At 40.9% G+C, this 19,635-nt stretch overlaps 1 long non-coding RNA gene across 5 annotated transcripts; it reads right to left on the bottom strand.

Moving 5' to 3' along the window:
* Positions 1-1,020: 1,020 nt before the first annotated feature.
* On the bottom strand, positions 1,021-16,823 carry LOC110739541. 5 transcript variants are annotated; one of them, XR_002514849.1, is made up of 6 exons: positions 15,422-16,823; positions 12,579-12,734; positions 11,691-11,931; positions 9,573-9,624; positions 2,722-9,481; positions 1,021-2,625 (listed from the first exon to the last, which is right to left on the bottom strand). It is a non-coding gene; the product is annotated as an uncharacterized LOC110739541 (long non-coding RNA). The 5 variants fall into 5 exon arrangements; XR_002514847.1 differs by having other exon boundaries at positions 1,021-2,850; positions 2,997-9,481; XR_002514848.1 differs by having other exon boundaries at positions 1,021-3,495; positions 3,580-9,481.
* Between the last annotated feature and the right edge of the window lie 2,812 nt (positions 16,824-19,635).

The following is a 19,635-nucleotide window of genomic DNA, read 5'->3' as shown; positions in this document are numbered from 1 at the left end:
TCTAGCAAAGAGGGCCAGGCGGCAAGGCTATTTTTGGCCCACTCTTGAGGCAGACGCCATGGAATTGGTGAAGAAATGTGACATGTGTCAGAGGTTTGGCCGGCTCATACACCGTCCGGCAACAGATCTGACTAGTCATCTACAGCCCGGTTCCGTTTGCAAAATGGGGCATGGACATCTTAGGTCCTTATACGCCTGCATCAGGCGGAAGAAGATACATCCTTGTGGCTGTGGATTACTTCACCAAATGGGTTGAGGCAGAGGCGGTCAAGGGCATCAAGACAAAGGATGTCATCTCCTTCATTTGGAGAAACATCATCACCCGGTTTGGGTTCCTATGTCTATGGTCTTTGACAATGGCCCTCAGTTTGAAACGCCTACCCTCAACAGCTGGTTGGGAGATCAAGGGATCTCACATTGCTTTGCATCCGTTGGCTGGCCCCAGGAAAACGGCCAAGTTGAAGCCTTCAACAAGCTCATCTCATACGACATATAAAAGAAGATTGAAAGAGCTGGCGATCTTTGGGCGGATGAGTTACCTCACGTCCTTTGGGCCATCAGAACAACTAAAAAAGGGGTAACCGGTGAAACCCCGTTTCTCATGACATACGGCACTGAAGCCGTCCTGCCTATTGAACTTTATGAGCCAACACTCCGAGTCATGCTATATGATGAAGAGGCTAATTGGGAGGCTATGCGTCTTGCATTGGACTCACTCCTGGAACGTAGGGGCATAGCCGCCTTGCGTCATGAGATACACCGTCTGAGAATGACGAGGGCCTACAACAAAAGAGTACACAAATGGCCCCTCAAGGTGGGGGACTTTGTGCTACGGAAAATGGAGGCAACCGGTAGGGCAAATGAGCAAGGGAAGCTAACCCCTCATTGGGAGGGCCCCTATCGGATTTTTGAAGAAGTTAGAGGGGGCACCTACCGCCTGGAAACACCAGATGGCAGCCAGCTAGCCAAAACTTGGAATGTAGACAACTTGAAAAAGTACTACTTCTGAGAAATTGTAAATTTTTGGAAATAGAGTATATTAATAAGAATGCTTTATTTCCAAATTTTCTTTTTACATACGTTCGCCATATCCTGTGTAAAACACAGGCGGCATTCGCCATGTTCTGTGCAATACACAGGCGGCAGCTATAAAATAAAAGGCTAACTGGCCAGCTGAAATTTAAACCGTCTGACATCCGGCGACGCCCATTTAGGGTGGTACATTGTTCTAGCGGTCATAAATCAAACGGCTTTAACCGGCTAAGGTAAAAGATAACACGTGGATGTTTGAATGATCCATTGTAACCAAGACACAACCGGTTTTCACTGAAAAACAATACAACCGGTCTTTTCTGCAAAGCGGTACCCCCGGGCTTTACTTCAAAGTATTACAGCCGGTACTCCCAAACACAAAAATACAGCCGCCCGTACTACCAGACGGTGCAGACGGCACATGAAATCTTGGTCATGCCATAACCGGCTTTTGCCCAAAAGCACCCCAAACGGTTATGCTATCGAATCTAGTAAGGTTTAAACCTTAGCACTAAGAATCCAGGGTTCAAATACCAACAGCCGGTCAAAAAACCGGCCTCATACAATCTAACGGCATAGAAAGGGGTGCTCAATGAGTACACCCCAGCCGGCTCAAAGGAACACTGGTTAGCAGACACCGTCTGCTAATCCAGCCACAACCAATATGTGAAACCAGGAAACCGGGTGTTTATATGGACGACTCTCTGCATATTACTTGGAACGTCAGCAGACAACCGTCAAGGGGCACATATAGCCAACACACCCGGTAAACCGTATGAGTCATATTACTTGTAAAAATTAAAATTCAATTGCGAATAAACAAAATTGCAAAAGATGAAGAATAGAGAAAACCGACTGGGTCGGAAATATACATTGAAAATCAAATGTCAGCCGGTCCCTTGACCGGGGAAATACATTTGAAAATACATGGCTCGCAGGCCGGTAAAAGGAGGAAATAAAAATGAAGTCTACTGTTGCTGCTGCTGGTTTTGAGCCGGCTGGTCCTGAACCTCCGCCTGCTGATCCTGAGCCTCCGGTTTGTCGCCTTCCTCGCCTATACCAGCCCACTCTTCAAATGGAGCCGGCGGGACTTGGCCAAGGACCTTAGCATCGTATACCTCAGTGGCATACTTGTACCTAAGGTCGAAGAAGTCATACTCGACCTCCGGATGGATCAGCCCCCAAGCCAGCTTGATGCGCTCCTCGCAGTCAGTTTCGTAGACGTCGATGTTCGGCTGCTAGCTTTTCTTTGTAAGCCGACTGGCTCAGGGCAAGCTCATTTTTCAGCCGGCTGACTTCCGAGCGTAGCCCGGTGTTCTCTTTGTCGGCTTCCCCCAATGCCTTGAGATCGGCTTTGAGGTTGTTGACCTGGAGCTTGAGGTCAGCCGCCTTCTTATTTGCCGTCTCAGCAACCGCTTTAGCTTCCTTGAGAAGCTCCTCCTGTTTCATCTCCCGGCGTTTAGTTTCCATGTCATATATAATGGCGTTGAACTGACATACATCAATAAGGTCAGATGCCCGTTTCTGGGCATCCCTTACCTCCTCTTGCTTTTTACGCAAGGGCACGCCTAGACCATCCACCCGTAGCATCACCTGCAGCATTAGCCGGCAAAATAGTTAGTCCCATTCAAGGCAACATATCCGGTAAAAGAAAGAGTTTACAAGCCAAAAACACAGCCGGTTTATTACCTCCACCAGGAGAGAATTGATGCGGTCAAGGTTGACTTAGTGCATACCCGGCACCGCCTCCTTGTCGGGTGAGGGTCCGGAGCATCCTCTTTGCGAATTGTTGGAAGTTGGGCCACCTTGAGGTAGCATCTGCAACAACAGAGTCATGGGTCAGGTACTGGGCATAGGCGGTGCCTATATTCTGATGGCTGCCTGAGGAATCCCAGATTGGCTGACTTGGGACTTGACTCGTAGAGGCCCAAGCGGGCAGGGGGGATCGAAGGTGGAAGCCATACCTTTATGTTGTTGAGGGGTTAGCTCCCCCAACCGCATTTGAGCCAGTTGTGGTCTGGCCCTGACCAGCCGGAGTACCTGGCTCCTTTCCTGCCTCGACCACCGCCTCGGTAGCCGGGATGAGACCTCTCAGGCTCTTGCCAGCAGAGGTTGGCCTGTCACTTACAGACGGCCTCTCGGATGGGGTAGCAGCAGGGGCAGGAGCCGACACCCTTGGTGCCTTAGCAGCTGGCTAGGTTATCTCCCCAGCCGTCCTCTTTAGCATCTTGGACAGGGAGCGTGGAACATTTTTGTTCCCCGCCTGAAAAAGGAAAGACAACCGGTTAATCACAAAACTCACACCAAAGTAGTACAGCCGGCAACAGAAAATGGGGGGAATACAGCTTACCCCGCCGTCCTTCGCCGCCAGCTGCGACTTCTTTTTCTCTATCTGCTCCTTCCTGATGGCAGAAGCCGATGTAGCCGGTGTCTTCTCAGCAAGCAGCATCTCTAAAGCTTCTTCTGCAAAAGAAAAGAAAAGAGCAAGTAAATACCCGGATGAGGCAAGCAAACAACAATATATACCGGATGAAAAAGATAACCTACTTTTGGTAAACATAGTACTACGATGACAGGCGGACAGGAACGCCTCATCTTTGAACCAATCCGGGTGAGGTACCCAAAACTTGGGATCTATAATAACACTCCCATCATCTAGAGGGAGGGTCGTCTTCTTAAAGAGACCCGTCTCCATTATTTGGTCCCAGGCCTCCTCCGGCACCTTTGGAAGAGCGCACTTCTTCCCAAGAAGAGCCGGTTTCTTATTGTAGGTACCCAGTCGGCGATTTAATTGGGGAGTCGGTGAAGAGACTACGTAGAACTTACTCTTCCAACTACTTCACTTGGACGGCTTGTCCAAGGTCATCATATATTCCGGGTGCGTGGTTAAAGTATACCACGCATTCCAGCCGCCTGGTGCTCGGCCGAGGTAGTGCATATGTGCAAATGTCTCCCAGCTAGGCTTTATTTCCTGCATCTCACAGGCGGCTATGTATCCTAGTATGTTAACCCAGGAATTGGGATTCAGCTGCCAGACGCCTAAGTTGTAACCCCTTAGAATGGCTTTTATACAACTATGGAGGGGGAACCGGAGGCCGGCTTTGAATGCCGCCTCATAGCAGCCGAAATAGTCGTCGGCATGTTCCAAATCGTTTTCCCAGACAACCGTGGCATCTACAGGTGGGACCCTAACCTCCCAGCCTACCCCTACCGGTTTCTTTTCCAAAAACGCAGGGAAAAGTGGCATTCAAGGTGACCACATCCCTGGCGGTCATAGTTGCTTCAGTGGGGTTGTTAACAACCGGCCACTTATAGACGTCCTCCTTATTAGGGTCGGCTGATTCTAATGAAGACTCATCAGAGCCGGACTCTTCACCGGACTTTTTGCCATTTGAGTCAGATTCATCAAGGATACCGGGGTGTACTCGGCACACCCGGTACCTCACTCGGTACATTCCCAGTCGGTTCTTCGGCCTGGTCATTATTAACAGAGACAGCCAGATCCACGACTGCATCATCGGACTGGTAGTCAGGGTCAATTGCCGTCCATCTGGCCAAACACCCCCAGACGACATCCCTAGTCCTAGACTCAGCCGTCCCAGGTGACCGGCTGACCTCTGTCTTAGGCTGTGCCGTGTGTGTTATGGGAGAGCCCATTTATACTATACAAACTACACAACCGGGAAAAACTCAAAGAGTTGCGAAGGGCAGAGACGGTACCTTGAAGTAGTAAAGAAGTTTGTAGAAGACGACCGTTATCCCAAAATGTGGCTTGAAGATGCCACATGCGGTAGAGTCCGGTTGCGTATGTTGTGAAAGCTGAAATACAAAACAAACAGTCAGGCGTTTTTCGAAGAGAATCACTCGAAGATACCACAGACGGAAGTGTCCGGCTGTGGTTGTTTAGAAAGTTAAAAGGCAGATGGTTAGGCATTTTGAAAGGAATTTGCCTAAAGATACCTCGGGCGGTATCTATAAAAGGCAATTTATGAAGAATGCTCAAAGATACCCCAGACGGTATCTATAGAGCCTTTTTGAAAATTGTTCAAAGATACCCCAGACGGTATCAATAGAATGCTGTTTTCGAAGACTACTCAAAGATACCCCACACGGTATCTATAGGATGCATTTTTAGAAGATTGCACAAGACTGGCTGAGGGTCTTATGAATGCAAATCAAGAAACTTCTTGAAGATGCCAGAGGCGGTAAAAAGACCGGTTGTGGGTCTATAGAAAGCAAATTATGAAGATTGCTCAGAAATGCCCCCTGACGGAACATTTCTGAGGGTCTATTGAATGCAATTTTTGAAAATTGTTTGAAGATGCCTATATACCGGTTGTGGGTCTATTAAATGCAATTTGTGAAAGAAATTGCTTAAAGGTGCCCCACACAGTGTAAGACCGGTTGTGGCTCTACTTGAAATCAAAAAGAAGAAAATGACTAAGTTAGACGGTACCTTAGTGAGATGATCGAAGAAGTACTCAACCGGTGTCTGGACGCGTCTGAATCAAAGTAGCTGGTTGAACGCAAAAGCAGCCGGTACCAGAGCTCTCAAGAAAATTTTTGCAAGTTTGTAAAAGTGAGGAGGAGAGAGAGGGTTCCTCTATTTATAGAGAAACCCAGAAGGCGAACCGCCACCTTCTGCCTCAAACATTCAAATTCAAAAAAAAAAAAAAAAAAAGAGTAAGAAGAGAGAAAGGCGGGAAGTAGACCAACCGTCACTCCCCCAGAGCATGAAACTTGTCACAGGTGACACGTGGCTAAGCCACATCACACCTGTGAGGGGCAAATGTTTAGGGTAAAAAACTACCCTAGACACGTGGCCCAATGGCCCTTTGACACGTGACAACCTCTCAGAGGTCTACAAGGCTCCAATCCCCTAGTGACACGTGTCCATGGAACCCTAGATGAGGGACAGGTTCCCCCCACTATAAATAGTGGACCAAACCTCATTTATTGGGCATTCATAAATTCACCCATAAACACTATACACAAAAACCGAGTAATATTCATTGCGGAATTCTCTCTGAACCAAAGAGAAGTATTTACCATTTCCGTACAATTTACTACTCCAGACGTATACTAGCTTGATCGTCGGAGGCGGAGCTCCCACCAACTGGAGTCTTCGTTGTTTTGCAGGTACAGGTGTCGGCTGCGCATACTAGGGATTGTAACTCTCCCGAAGGACTCCAAAAACCCCGAAACAATCAGCGTCATCAATGAGCACACAAAAGAAGAGTTGGCAGAACCAAACATAAAACAAACACATAATATCTGCCAGGGTTTTGGAACTTGAGAAATTCAAAGAATTTCAGAAAGAAGTTGAAAATCAACTTGGCAAGAAAATTAAAGTACTTCGATCGGATCAAAGTGGCGAATATTTGAACCATGAATTCGACGATCACTTGAAAGAAAATGGCTCAAGAACAATAAAGGTCGGAAAAGTTATTCAAAAACTTTAAATCAATCAGAGGTATGCAGATCATAATCATCCAAAGCAAACCTATTTGCAAATCACAAAATTCTCGAGTAAAGCAGTCACCGTTTCAACGACCAAGAAGCAACCATATGACCATGAAAAGCAAAATAAAGAAATTTCCTTCGGCAATGTATAATTAATAACTAGACCAATTTTGGGGATTTCAAACCTATTAAGTCCTAGAAACTTCTCATGTGATAGGATTCCCAATTTCAGATTGTTAACTGTTTCTAGCCCTCTAGTTTAGCTATATAAACATCCCACGGAAATACTGAATGATTCAAACTCCATGGTAAAACAAAAATAGGCAAAAGTGAATCTGTAATAGAATCTTTAATTGACCAACACATTCAGATGCAGAGAAACTATTTAATCTTAAAAGCTAAGTACAGTACCATCATCCGCGCAAATAGATTGTCTAGAAGAACAACTTTCAACCCACCATCAGCGTCATCAATGAACACACCCAAGAAGAGTTGGCAGATCACAAACACTTAATATCTACAAGAATTTGGAACTACAGGCACAACGAAGGTCGAAAAAGCAATTCAAAACTCAAAATCAATCAGAGGTGTGCTGACCAAAACAATCTAAAGAAAACCTGTATGCAAATCAAAACATTCTTGGGTAACGAATTCACCAAATACTCAACTGCAAAGAAGCAAATGTATGACCATCCAAAGCAAAATGAAGACATGTCCTTTAGCAAAAAATAAATGAATAAACCAATATTGGGGATTTGAATCCTCAAAATTAAATCCTGAAATTTCTCCCTGGTTGTTAACCGCTTCTAGTCCTCTTATTAAAGTATATGAACATCACAAGGAAATGATGAATTTAAACTCAATAATCATACAAGAATAGGCGAAGTAAACCTATAATAAAATCATTAGTCGACCAACACCATCAAAAGTTAGAACAAAAATTAATTCAGGGCAACCCAAGTACAATACCATCATCCGTGCAATAAGATTTTCACGAAGAACTTGCACCAACCCCACCATCAGCGTCATCAACCAGCACACACATGAAGTGACGAGGCCAAAAATCAAACAAATAGATGATACCTACAAGAGTTATGGAACTACAAGCACACAAAAAGGTCAAAAAAGTATTCAAAAACATTAAATCAATCAAAATTGTGTAGACCAGAAACATGTAAATCAAACCTGTTCGCAAATCACAAAATTCTTGGGTATAGTAAGTCACTGAAAATTCAACCATCAAGAACCAACTGTACCACCATTACAAGCAACACAAAGAGATATCCTCCAGCAAAAATATCAATAAGTAAACCAAAATCAGGGATTTCAAAACCTCAATATTTGACCCTATGCATTTCTCATGTGATAACGTTCCCAATCTCAGGAGAATAACTGCTTCAAGTCCTATTTTCATATCTGAACATCACTTGAAAATATTGAATAGATTCGAACTCCATTATAAATAATAAAAGGTGAAAGTGAATCTATGATAGAATCCTGAATTGACTAATACCATAAAAAGCTGGAGCAACTATTAAATCTAAAAAGCTAAGTGTAGTACCGTCATAAAAGCAATTAGATTTTTATGGGGAACTTGATCGAGCCCACCATCGCAGAATCAATGAGCACACACAAGAAGAGTTGGCGGGACAAAACTTGAAACTACCGCATAACATCTGCAATAGTCTTAGAACTACAAGCACAACAATCATAGATATGTGTAGATATGTAGACCAGAATCATCTAAAGCAAACCCCTTTTTGCAAATCATAACATTCTTGGGCAAAGCAGTCACTGTCAATTCAACGGCAAAGAAGCAGCTATAGGACCACCAAAAGCAACAAATAGAAATATCCTCCAGCAAAAACATAATCGTTAAATAAACCAATATTGGGGATTTAACACCTTCAAATTAAATCCTAGAAACTTCTCATGTGATAGGGTTCCCAATCTCAGGTAGTTAACCAATTCTAGCCCTTTTGTTTTGGTATCTGAACATCCCACAGAAATATAAAATGAATTCAAACTCCATGATCAAACAGGAATAAGGGAAAGTGAATCTGTGTTAGAATTTTTAATTGAGCAAGAAATTCAGATGTAGAGCAACAATATAATCTGACTAGCTAAGTACAGTACCATCATCCGTGCATTTAGATTTTCAAGAACTTCTTTACCATATCATAGATATGTAGACCAGCACAAGAATAAAGGTCGAAAAAAGCTATTCAGAAACTTCAAATCAATCAGAAATACGTAGACCAGAATCATCTAAAGCAAACCTATTTGCAAATCATAACATTCTTGGGTATAGCAGCCACCGACAATTCAACTGCCAAGAAGCAAGTGTATGACCATCAAAAGCAACACTGACGTATCCTCCAGCAACAAAACCAATATTGGGAATCTTGAACCTCAAAATCTATTCCTAGGAATTTACCATATCATTGTATTCCCAATCAACAGCTTCTAGCCCTCTTATATTTCGCAATATTGATGTTCGTATATCAGAAGCAGGGATAATTGCACTAACTATTTACAAAGTTAAGATAGGATAAGCTCACATAAAAACAATTTTGGAAACGCTGAAAGTTAATTTTGAAGTTTGAAAATCTCAGCAATATTCATTGAACATATTGAAGGCAAACCAGAGGTCATACGACAGATTACCTAACCACAGGGAAAATCAAACTGTCATTGCTAATAGAATACTGCAGATAATATTTATAGGAAATGTCAGCAGTTTAGAATCAACATCATCAAATTTGAAATTTAATAATAAGTAAAATAAACTCCAAAAATAGATTATTTTTTAACGAGATAAGGAAGACTTCTGATGTCCAAATTAAGTTGATAAAAATCGAACGCCTGAAATCTGCAAGAGTTCATGCGACTACAAAACACAGCAACATTCCAATTAGAAAATCAAGTCAACATAACTTTAATATTAACCAGCTCTGTAGATCCCGCGAATTTCAGGAGGCTGCAACTGCAAGCAACACAACAACATTCAAAACATAGAATCGAAAGAATTATGCACTCAATCAACTTCATAGATCAAATCATCGTCTAGCACAAACCTTGATGCGAATTGCAGTTAGCATACTTGATCAAGAATCACCGATTAATCAACTGCCAACACATAACTATGCTCATCAAAAATAAACCAAATAATCCTCTACAAGTTGAATCAAAATTGAGTACTTTAGTTAAATTTCAAATTTCAAAATTGATTTGATGATTAAATTTTTATTAAATCAAACCGATGTAAATTCGGAGAAATCAATGATCAACCTTGATTCTTCGGCAATAGAATTAAGGAAATTTTGACTTTTGCTACCACAAAAAAACCTTGAGTTTCATTTTTGCTACCCCTTAATTTTTTTTTTTTTATTTTACTACCACCTAAAAACACCTTTGTTAAAATTCGCTACCAGTTGACGGAAGCTGTTAGTTTTGCCGTTTGTGGGCCCCACTTCACCCCTGCCCCTCTCTCTCCTCCTTCCCCAGCCACCAATCCCCTTCCCCTGCCTCTCTCTCCTCCTTCCCCAGCCACCAATCCCCTTCCCCTGCCACTCCCCCTCCACCCCCTAGCCACCTGTCCCGCATCTCCCCTTCCCCTGCCGCTCCCCAAAATCGATGCACTACCCCATAACCCCAACTGGCGACGGTGAGAGTTTCGAGGGTGGGGTAGTTGGGGTTTCCGAAAAGGGTAGGGAAGGGAAGGGGGGTCGATTTCGGTGGGGGAATGGGGAGGGGGGCTGATTCCGGTGGGGCGAATGGGGAGGGGGGTGGTTTCCGGTTCAGGGTGGGGGTCGGGGCAGCAAGAGGGGGAAAAGCGAGGGGGTGGCTGCGTAGGAGAGGGAAAGGGATTGGGGGTGGCTGCGTAGGTGGGGGTCGCCGGCGTTGGTGGGGGAAAGGGATTGGGATGGCTCGCCGACGTTGGCCCAAGTTTTGGCCGCCGGCAGAGGGGAAGGGGGAGGGTGGCTGACGGGAGGGGGCGCAATTAAGGGTGGTTGGTTTTTTTTTTTTTTTTTTTTTTTTTTTTTTTTTTTTTTTTATACATTTTAATTTTTATTTTTTTTAATAAACTTAACAGAATCTTAACGGATTCCGTTAAGTGGTAGCAAATTTTAACAAAGGTGTTTTTAGGTGGTAGTAAAATAAAAAAAAATTTAAGGGGTAGCAAAAATGAAACTCAAGGTTTTTTGTGGTAGCAAAAGTCAAAATTTCCTAGAATTAACCTCCTTGAAAATCTTGCTATTTATTATACTGATCAATACGAAATAAGAAAGATCGCATTAACAACAACAAGTTAGCCAAAATATAATTCTAAGGATTCAATCACAAAAATTGAAACCTTGTAAAATCAGAGAAATCGATAAACCCTAATTTCTTCAAGAATAATATCAACAACCTCTTGCTGACAAATATGCAGATATTATACTCATCAATCCAAAATAAGTGAAGAAGGCAACAACAAACAACAAACAACAAACAACAAACCAGTCAACATTATTCGGGAAATTAACAGATAAAAATCATCAAATCAAACAAATTGCCTCCCATCACAAAGGATGAACCAATCTGGAAATAACAGAAATATGAAATTGAACAATACAAAAAACGAACTCCACAAATTAATTAATATTGATTTTTTTTTGGTGGAAATTAATATTGATTGTTATAAACAAACCCATAAGAAGACTTCGAATTTTTCCAGGTTAACAGCTACTACAAAACGCAGAAACAGCCTAAACGACAAATCGAAAGACCTTTAATATATTCATCTGCATTAACATTGGAAACGACAAATCGAAAGAATGATATATTCATCTAGGGCGAGCCTTTTATGCAAATTGCAATCCGCAGCAAAGCCTATTTGATCAAAAATCGACTAAAAAATATCCTCCAAATATTGAACCAAAACTTAATACTCTAGTGATATTACAAAATTAAGTCTATAATATAATCGAATCAAATCAAACCGATGTAAATTCTAAGATATCGATGATCCGACACAATTCTTTGGCAATAGAATCAACAACCTCCCGCTCACAAATTTTGCAACTACTATACTAAACAATCCAAAATAAGGATGAAAGTAGCAACAATCAACAAAACAGCCGATACAATTCGCAGAAATTGAACATCAATAATTCAAACCGAAGTAAATTCAGAAAAAATCGATAATCAACCTTAATTCTTCAGCAATAATATTAATAATCTCCCGCTTGCAAATCTTGTTATAATACTGATCAATCCGAATAAGAAAAAAAGCAGCAACAATCAACAAATCAGCCGATATACTTCAAAAACATCAAACGTCAAAAAATCGAATTGATGCAAATTCGGGAAATCAATAATCAACCTTAATTCTTCAGCAATAAATTCAACAATCTCTCGTTCACAAAATAAGCAAATATCCGACTGATCGATCTGAAACAAGGAAGAAAGCAGCAACAATCAGAAAGATCACCGATAAAATTCTGAGAAATCAAACATTAATAACTCAATCGAAACCCTAATTCTTCAGGGATTGAATTAAACAAACAATCATCCGATCAGAAACGATCAACCAATCCAAAACTTGAAGGCAGAAATCTGAAATTGAAGAAGTTTGAAAAAGTAAAAACTAAGAACAATAGATAAGAGACGCAACAAACGTAGACCACACTAGGGTAGGTGTAAAGGAAAGGTAGGGTGTGATATTTATGGGAATTGATTTTGGCACACCTCAATGTGCAGCCACTCCTTCCAGGTCTGATTCATACAGAGCCATATCCTTTCCATAAACCGCAAGCTTATGTGCTAATTCATTCTTCTCCCTGGGCACATGTGAAATGATAGCAACCTCAAACCTACGCAAGACTACAACAACATCACAAATAGCTGCTGCTAATTCGTGGTGGGGATTAGGGCCTAAAGTCAGCAACATGGTCCTTAGAGACTCAGCATCAATCTCAATCTCAATCTCTACCTTTTCAACCCTTAAATCATCAGCAATTGACAATCCATCATTTAAGGAATATAATTCAGCAGATAGGGGAGAGACAACATTATATTTGCATGAGAAACCAACATACCAAGTGCCATCTGAACGCCTTTTAACCCCCCACCAGAAGCTATTGTTGAATTCATCCTAGCTCCATCTGTATTAATCTTGAAAAGCCTTCCTTCGGAGCTTCCCATTTCATGCTAGATGGCTGACCATCCTTCTTTCCATCTCCATGCCTGGCATCCTGCAAAATAGTCTTACTAAATTGGTAATCTAGGAGAAATTTTGTGAACAGAGAAGGAGAAATGTTTTTATTCTCAAAAACCATGATACTTCTTTGAGACCAATGGTCCTGTCCATGCTTAAGTTGTAATTCATCTAATCCTTCCAATTTGCATTTTTTAAAACATAAAACGCAAACTTGGATGGTTGGTACACCCTAGCAAATATATCATTTCACAAAATAGAAGATGAGAAACAATCCCTGAAAATATGAATATGTGATTCTGAATACAAATTGCATCTTAAACACATCGAAGAGATTAAGGGCATATAAACTGAAAGTAACTCAGGGCTACAGGTAAAATAGAGTGAGCACAATTCCAAACAAACATCCTATACTTAAAAGGGGGCATGAATCTTCCATATAAAACGTTCCAAGAATGCAAACAAGTAGAAGGAGTACAAGAATCTTTTAACAAATGATGGTAAGTAGATTTAATAGTGAAGTTGCCAGATTTACTAAAATCCCAGATTATGAAATCCTCCATATCATTCCTTCTAGATAGTAATGTCAAAACGGTTTGACAGTTCGGTTTCGGTTCGGTTTGAATTTGGTTATGTTTGAAATTGGGTCAGTTTGAAATCGATTCAAATGTCTTACGGGTCGGTTTCAGTTCGGTTTAAACAATTATCGGTTTGATTAGGTTTCGGTTTATTATTGAACGGTTTAAATTCTGTTCGGGTTGTAAACGGTCCGGGTAGTAAACGGTTTGGTGCAGACGGGTTGCGGTTTGTTAACGGTTCGGTGTAAACTGTTTTTATCCCGGTTCAAACAGTTTCGGGTTAGAAACGGTACGGTTCTTTTTTGGTTCAGTTTTATTTTAGTTCGGTTTATTACTTGTTCGGTTCGTTAACGGGTTCGGTTCTTCTACAATTAAACATTATTTGAATCGGTTTCATTTCAGGTTTACTAAATTACGGTTCGGGTCTGTTTTTGATTTCAAATAATTGGTTTTTTATCGAGTCGTTTGGATTCGGGCAATTAAACAGTTTTGGTTTGAAATTTTATACTACTTTCTAACCTTTTGCTGGTTAACAAGTTTTATATCAAGCCGAGACTTCATCACTTCATATTGAGACATCATATTATATGCAAATTCTCATTAATTTTATAAATACATATCATGTTATGTTTCAAGTTTAGCCATACTGATCTTACTAGTTTATTACGAAGTAGATTATAAAAGTTTAATGCATTAATGTATTATTGTTTTACCATCAGATTATTATCTGCTTCTTATTTGATCATTTAGTTAATAGTGTCATAATCATGATTTGATGAGTTGTTGTAAGTGGTTTGTAAACGGTTCGATTTATAAGCGATTCGGTTCATAAACAGTTCGGTTTATAAGCGGTTTGGTTTATAAACGGTTCGGGTTATAAACGGTTCGGTGCAAACGGTTTGCAGTTTGTTAACTGTTCGATGTAAACGGTTTTTATGCCAGTTCAAACGGTTTCGGGTTAGAAACGGTTCGGTTCATTTTCAGTTCGGTTTAGATTTGGTTCGGTTCTTAAACGGTTTAACATTACTCGGATCGGTTCGGTTTCGGGTTTACTAAAATGCGGTTCGGGTCGGTTTTCGGTTTCAAAAATTCGGTTTTTAATCGGTTCGGTTCTCATTCGGATCGGTTTGAATCGGTTCGGTTTGACCATTTCGGTTCGGTTTTTGACAGTACTACTTCTAGATAAAGGAGTAGCCTTGATCATGTCAACAATTGGTTAGGGTAAGAGATGCAAAATATCATTCAAATACCAAGATCCATTTCTAATTATATTTGCAACATTCCAATGACCTTTAGAATTAGGAACTTGAACACTGATAAGAGTATACAAGGGAGCATTACCAATCCAACGATGATACCAAAGAGAAGTAGTCTTACCATTTCTACTTCCTATTTTTAAACCCGAAGCTAATAAATGCCTTTCCTTTAAAATATCCTTCCATATTTGAGAGTGGGAAGCACTACTATTACAAAAAAAAAGGGCACTTCTCTTTAAATATCTCTCATTAAAAATTCAAGCAAGAATAGTCCATCCTAACTTAGCCATGAAGGACAAATTCCATAATTTAAGTCTCCTAATCCCTAGACGCCCTATTTCCATAGGTTTGGTAATGTGATTCCAACTTAGTCTAGAGGAGTACTTAGTTCTATCCACCTTATTCCATAAAAATTTACTGCATTGCTTTTCTATATCATCCAAAATAGAATAAGGAAGAAGACTTGTTTGCATTAAATAAACCGCGAAAGAAGATAAAAACAAATTTTACAAGAGTGCATCTTCTGGCCATATTAAGCAACTTTGATTGCCAACCCTTAATCCTAGCAAAGGTTTTTTCAAGGAGACCAAATTAATCCCCTTTTTTCAACTTATTAGGATTAATTTCAACTCCTAAGTACCTACCAAAGGAAATAGAAGAAGAGAAAACTAAACTCCTTGATTTGGTCCAATTGAATGTTATGTTATGGCACATTTTCTTAGGAAAAATAACAATTGATTTAGCTTGATTATTTACCCTTAACCCATACATATCCCCAAATTAAGATAAAACATCCATCATAACTTTAATATTTGACTTAGTTATGCTTGACCAAACATAAACACATCATCCGCATAAAAAATATGAGACAAATAAATAGATTGAGATACCTTAATTGGTTTCCAGAGTTTTTGTCCCACCTTTTCTTCAATCAAAGCGATAAACGCTCAAGACACAGCACAAAAATTTATGATGACATGATTGACATTAGATCACCTTGCCTAATACCCCTTGAAGGGCAAAATTCATTGGTGATTTCTCCATTCAATAGAACTGAAATTTGTGGTGTGGCAATGCAAAACATAATAAGCTTCATTAGATTTGTGGGAAAATTAAAACCAAGCAGGTTTCTTCAATAAAATTCCACTCTAGGCTATCATATGCTTTTGAGAGATATTAAGTTTTAAGGCCATGATATTTTTACCAGTCTTTGCCTTATAAAAAAATATGAGCCATCTATTTTATGATAATGATATTATCCCCAATTCCCCTACCCTGTATAAAACTCGATTGTAAAGGACTAATAAGATCATGCAAATAAGGGTGAAGCTTAGAAGAAATAAGCTTAGTAATCAATTTATACATGGTGTTGTAGGCCTAAACTGGGATAAATTAGTTGGATTATCCAACTTGGGTATTAAGGAGATGATGTAGGATTTATATATTAGTATTGGAAAAGAGCTATGAGCAAAACTTCACTCACAAAATTTATGAACAATCTCATCTAAAGAATCCCAGTGAGCTTGAAAGAACCTTGGTTGCAATCCATCAGGCCCTGGGCATTTCATAGGCTCCATACCAAACAGACAACTCTTAACTTCTTCAAAGGCTGGCTTAAATAAAGCTAAAATTGATCATCAGTATGAGATAGCCTGTTTTTTGGGAAAAAAAAAAGAACCTGCTCCTCCTTTATTTTTTATTTTCGATTGAAAAATATTCTTGTAAAACTCTGTTGCCATATTTTTCAAAACTAAATCATCTGTTACCCAATTATTATCAGAATCTTGAAGGCAAGTGCTTTTTTCCTCTACTTTTTTTTTTTTTTTTTTTTTTTTTTTTTTTATTTGCTATAATTTGAAAATATTTAGTATTGAAATCTCCATACCTACGCCAATTTATCATGGCCTTTTGAGCCCGTATTATCCTCTCCTTTTTATAATATCTTTTAATTCTAATAATCAATCCTTTTCTAAATTAATTACAAAGTTGAATGTTTTCTAGCAAGATAAGTTTGGATACCACCCAATCTGCTAAAAGTCTATCCTTTCTTTATTTTAAATTTCCGAATATATTGTGATTCCCGTCCTTGACTTTAGTATGAAAGTTTTTTAAACCAAGCAAATAATTATCATTTGGTGTTAACCAATTACTTGTGAAAAAATTAGCAAATAAAATCTGGATGAGATAAACAAATTTAACTTCTTTGCATCTTAAAGGAAATGGACCACTAACCGTAGGATTTGTACAATCTATAAGAATTGGAGCATGATCAGAATACGTAAAGGGGAGATGTTGTACCTTTGTATGAGGAATTGCTCCAACCAACCTGTATTGCACGATCAAGGCGTTCCTTGATTAAAGTAGCACCCTGACGAGCATTGCTCCAAGTAAATGGATTACCATTAGATCCAAAATTTATAAGACCTACATAGTTAATAAAGTTATTCAAATCACGACACTGAGCATGGCGAAAACGTCTTTTCCCAAGATGATAAGTTTGCAGGTATCCAAGACCGTCCGGCTGTATTCAAGACCTGTATCCCGAGGGATTCCAAAAAACCCCGAAACATTTGACGTCGTTTGTGGGGATCGAACCCACGACCAGGAAGCCACGTCTAAAATGGCTAAATATGGCCATACACCCGGTCCTGGCCAGGACGGCCATGTAGAGAATCTCATTGCAATAATCAACACTAGCGATCCTTTGACCACTTCATTTCATTAGGAAGAGGATCCACTTGTCACGGTTGCTTACTTAAAGGCTGCCTTGGAAAAGCTCCAAAAGGAGCTTGAGGGTAAGATCCCCTCTTCTTCTAGACAGCCGTCTAGAAGAGAAGGAGAGGGTGTCCGAAAGAAACCCCAGGGCAAGACGGCCAATACCGAGGACGCCAAGAATACTTCGTTCAGGAGACATGCAAGGTCACCAAGGGTGCCCTTGATGAACTGGTCCAGGCTAAATGAGAAAACGCAGTCGACTGGGGGACTGACCAAGCAGTCTCAAAGGCAGTCTCACGAGCCGTCTCAGCGCTGGAAAGATGCTAGAGACTATCTCCAACACAAACAGCAGGAGCGAGCACAGACCTACTACTCGGACACTGCCTCCACTCCCACCATGCCACATGATTTCTCCAACCACACCCTCTCCAAGCATACCAGCTCGGCCAGGATCAGCAGAAGTAAAGCTCACTATACTCCAACTCTAGTTCCTTTAACTCAACCACTTCAGTTTCAGATGCCGCATGATTATGGAGCAGTTTTGTCGCCTATAACCTAGTGTACGGGAAATATGGGTAATATAGCCCGCCGTATAACCAGGCCGCATACCTAAGCGGACCATCCGCACAACCTCAGCCTATTGATTGGCAAATGCGCTTGTTGAATCTTAGTGACAAGCCGCCTCTGTTTTCTCAAGAAATTCTCAACTCTCCTCATCCAGCTAAAGTGAAAAGTGTACTTGTGGACGCCTATGAAGGTACGGGCAACCCAGAAGAACACATCTCCTCGTACAAAAATTTGATGTACTTGTAAGTGGGGATGATGCCACTTGGTGCAAATGCTTCACGGCCACCCTTAAGGGTGTGGCTCAAGACTGGTTTAATAGTCTGCTGGCCGGATGCATGAACTGCTTCACAACTCTCAGCTTATTGTTCGTTGGAAACTTATCCTATAATATACCACCTGCAAAGATTAGTCTTAACTTTGCTACCATCGTCCAAGGGAAGAATGAGGGGCTGCGTTCGTACGTACATAGGTTCAATCTAGAGAAGGCATAAATTCATAATCTGCCAAACAAAACGGCCTAATCGGAGTTTCTCAGAGGATTAAGGCACAATGGTTTCAAATTTTCTAATCAGAAAAATGATTCGGACATACGCAGGTATTCTGCGGGAGGCCGAATAATATAAGAGGCAGCTGATTTTTGTTCTCTTACCAAAACAGAAGAGCCGACCAAGGGTGCCAAGAAGAAACCATCTTCTCAACAAGACTTGGTCAGCAAAAAGAAAGAAGGAAACAACAAAAGAAAAGAGGTTTGGGTGGTCGACTGCCAACAGACAAAGTCAAAGAAAGCCAAGACGTACGAGTCGCAGTGTGATTACAACAAAGGTTGTTATTCAATTTTGATGGAAATCAAAGATAAGTTCGAGTTTGAGAAGCCCCAGCCTTTGAGGGGGCCGGCCCAATACAGAAACAAGAACAAGTATTGTCATTACCATAAGGATGTGGGCATGACACGAACGATCGTAACAATTTGAAGAGGTTGCTGGATAAGCTAGCCGAGAAGGGCATGCTCAACTCATATGTTCTAAAGTCCAAGTTCACCTACTCTTAGACAGACAACAAGTCCGAGAAAAAGAAAGAAAAAGAAAAAGATGACGATGGAAATAGCACAGACTCAGGGTTTATGGCCGTCATATCAGGCGGCTTTGCTGCAGGCGGCCCAACCATGAAGGGAATCAAGAAAGATGATTGGAACTTGGGGAATATCATGCACACTGAAGGGGTCAAGAACGAGCCCTTTTTAGAGGTGATAGTCTGTGAGGCTGACCGAGGCAAAATCAAAGCCCCCCATAATGACCCCATGGTGTTCATCTTGAAAGTCGCCAATTTGAAGGTCGAACGAGTGCTAATAGACATAGGCAGCTCGTTCGAAATAATTAGTTTAGCTTGTTTGAAGAATCTGAAGTTTTTGAAGGATGCCCTAAAGGATATCTCCCACCCGTTGGTTGGGTTCGGTGGGAGCATTATCCACCTAGTCGGACGCATAGACTTGCCCGTCCGATTTGGGCAGAAGAGAAGGAGGGGACATGGCGTCCTCTTCCTAGTTGTTAAAGAGCTCACAGGCTACAATGTTATCATTGGCCGCCCAACTTTGACATTAGAAAAGGCAGTGATAGTCCCTCATTTGATGCTGATGAAGTTTGAGCGGTCGGATGGGAAGATAGGTTCTATTTAAGGAAATCAAAAGATGGCCAAAGAATGTAATCAGCTGGTCGTAAAACCAATAGCACACGGACAAGGAAAAACATTCGAGAAAAATTCTGAAGAAGGGTCACTCCAAGCATACCAAGTCGGCAAAAAGCCCAAGTCCATCAAGAAAGAGCAA

This window comes from Chenopodium quinoa, unplaced genomic scaffold (genome assembly GCF_001683475.1).
Source record: "Chenopodium quinoa cultivar QQ74 unplaced genomic scaffold, ASM168347v1, whole genome shotgun sequence".
In the NCBI taxonomy this organism is placed as follows: domain Eukaryota; kingdom Viridiplantae; phylum Streptophyta; class Magnoliopsida; order Caryophyllales; family Amaranthaceae; genus Chenopodium; species Chenopodium quinoa.
This window is presented reverse-complemented; position numbering and strand designations above follow the sequence as displayed.